At 34.4% G+C, this 2,964-nt stretch overlaps 1 long non-coding RNA gene across 1 annotated transcript; it reads left to right on the plus strand.

Annotated features, from left to right (window-relative positions):
- Positions 1-754: 754 nt before the first annotated feature.
- On the plus strand, positions 755-2,764 carry LOC149493649 (uncharacterized). The gene is made up of 3 exons (XR_016322420.1): positions 755-913; positions 1,051-1,130; positions 2,644-2,764. It is a non-coding gene; the product is annotated as an uncharacterized LOC149493649 (long non-coding RNA).
- The last annotated feature ends 200 nt before the right edge of the window (positions 2,765-2,964 follow it).

A 2,964-nucleotide genomic window follows, 5' to 3' on the forward strand; every position in this document is an offset into this window, starting at 1 on the left:
GCAAACGTGATCGATGCGCTAAACATTTGTCCAAAACGAAGAAATTACTTAGATAATTTTGCATACCTCAGAGACTAAATAATTAATTTCCCTTTATTTATTAATTATATTATCCACCATCATTGGTGGATACTTCTCAATCATGGATGTGCCACGTGGATGGAGCCAGCTTTAATAATTTTGGATTTGCGGACTATCATGCATTGTTTAAGGATGAGGAAGGCATGTTCATCAAGGCCATCTCGGTTATTACGAAGGTAGCAATTTCCAATTACTGTCAATGTAACAGACTGATTTTTCTTTTAGTGTCGGTAATAGTGATTTACCGGTCTGTGAATAGTACCATCGATCCGGGACTTGGTATTATTTTAGTCCGAAAAAATTACTATGCATAGTTAATATTTTATTTACTATTTTTGGAGCATGTTTGCATGATTTAGGTGGGTAGAAAATATTTAATGAATATTTTTGGAAAGTTTATGTATTAAATGCATAATATTTCTAGTGTGGTATATTAAGAAATAAATGAGGAATTATTTTAGTGGAGTTCATTTAATTAATTGGTGGAGTTAAATAAGAAGTAGAAGAGATTTATTTGAGGAATATTTAGAGCCATTGGATGAGATTACTTAGGACTTGATCTTAGCCACACATTTGACATGAAATTTGGAAGTCAAATTTGACTTTGGCACTTAAAGTAACACCACAACACGTTTTGTTTTCTTCTCTTCTCTTCTCCACGCCATTTCCATCTTCTTCCTTCGTCTTTCATTTTCTTCATTTTCTTACCTCCAAATTTACCACCAAACTACCTAATTAAACCATAGATTAGTACTTAATCCTTAAGAATTAAGAAGTAGAAGTTGAGTTTGGTGATTAAAAGCAAAGAGAAGTGAAGTTACCATTGAAGCAAGTAAGTTGTGGTTTTTGAGTTTTGTGAATTGTTAAGTAGAATTCATGGTTTAGATATGTTATTGATGCATTAAATCATGCTCCAACTATTTCTTTTGTCAAGTTTTGCTTGTAATGTTGATTTTTCATGCTTTGAAGAGGTTGGAGAACCATCCTCAAAGGGTAAAGAGAAAGCCAAGGAGTAAGGCTTTCCAAGCTTTTTCAAGCTTGTTAATAAGGTTAGTGCAATCATAATTTCACTTGTTTAAGTTGTTTTTACATGGTTAGGGTTTTGAATATATGTTGGGAACTTTGTATGTTTTGTTGAAATTGCTGAATTTTAATGTGAGATGTGTTCTGCCGTGGGATTAGAACTCATTTTTGACCCCTTTATACTTCCCATTTGTTTCTGACTTCTTCATGAAAGTTGTAGCTCTATTTCTCAGCTTTCCAAAACATATTCTTATGTCTAATTCCAATACTTGTAGCTCAACTTATGATTTAAATACCAAAACTGGTTCTGTTATGATGTCTTACCTATCTATCCGAAATGATTGTCCATTTTGACCACTCAAATGGCAAAATAACGTTTTATGTTCTTCATAAAAGTTATAGCTTTACTTCTTATCTTTCCAACCCATCCTCTTGTGTCCAAATTGGATATACATAGCTCAACTTATGGCTGAAACACCCAAACTGACTCTGTTGTGTCGGGCCACATGCATTACTAAATTGAGTGCCCATTTTGACCACTATAATGACAAGATTAGGTTCTGAGTTCTTCATAAAAGTTGTTGCCCTATTTCTTGAGAATTCTCTCGTTCTGGATTGGTTTCATTTGAGTGTTTGGTGAAGTAGGAATTCAAGAAACATTGGACTTGGTTCTGCTGAATCAGGTCTGATCTGTTGGTCTGTGTTCTGAGCTTTTGTTTGCTATCTTACGGTGTGATCTGGGCTGTGGTCCCTTCTAAACATTTGTAGAATTTTGTCTTAGCTTTCTAATGAACCTGATTTCATTCAATTTGGAGACCCATAAGTCAACTTATGTGTTAAAAACCCTGCAAAGGTCAAGTTTATGAAAATGCTGAAAAGTTCTTGATTTATGTACTTTTATACTATCTTAAGTATATATACATCTATAGTGTTTTGAGTAAAAATTTTGAACTGATGAGTACTAAATGAAGAGGTTTTGACTAAGAATTATTGCTTTTGTGAAAGAATGATTTTGATTTGGGCTCTACTATGCATGATTGAGACGTGGTATGATGAGATGGATTTTCTTATTGTGAAGCTATGATCATATGCTAGGGTTATCAGCCCTTATAAATAGGCGGACGCGCTTATTTGTGTGATGGGGTGGTGCTTTCATAGGCCACGGTGCTGCTTTCATAGGCCACGATTGTGTGATGGGGGTGGTGCTTTCATAGGCCACGGTGGTGCTTTCATAGGCCACGAGTATGTGATGAGGGTGGCGCTAACATAGGCCACGATCAAATCTGCTTATGTTCATTCTGCATGAGTATGAGCCTTAACGAAAAATGAAATTTTATTGTTGCTATAAAAGAATGAAGACATATTTGTATTTATAATCTTCTCATTGCTTTCAAAGTATTTGAATTGAATGAATGCGATTTCTGTATTTATATAGTTGAGTAATTTAAGTTTTGCCTTGGCTATTATTGTTAATTAAATTGTTGGTTATTTAGCACCACTGAGTCTTCCACTCAGCGCGTTGATTTTTATCACGCGCAGGTTAGGAGCGGAGGGTGTTCTTCAAGACCAGAGGACGAGCATCAGAGTAGATATCACATTTTGGGTAGGATATTTTGTAAATGGTGATTTTTGGCATGTATATAAATATTGTGCTGTAAAGGTTGGATATAATAAGTTTGTCATGTATTAAGAGTTATGATTATTTAAGGAAATAACATCTTATTATATTTTTGGTGTATGATGATTATAGATTCCTTGAAAAGAATGTGTTTCGAATATTATGCGTATGTTGATGGATATTTAGAAGTGCTTGTGGTATGTTGTGTTGAATTGGAGTTTTGGGGGTTTGGAGAAAATTGG

The sequence above is a fragment of the Jatropha curcas genome, chromosome 9, assembly GCF_041381405.1.
Source record: "Jatropha curcas cultivar XTBG-Jc1 chromosome 9, XTBG_Jcur_1.0, whole genome shotgun sequence".
NCBI classification, from domain to species: domain Eukaryota; kingdom Viridiplantae; phylum Streptophyta; class Magnoliopsida; order Malpighiales; family Euphorbiaceae; genus Jatropha; species Jatropha curcas.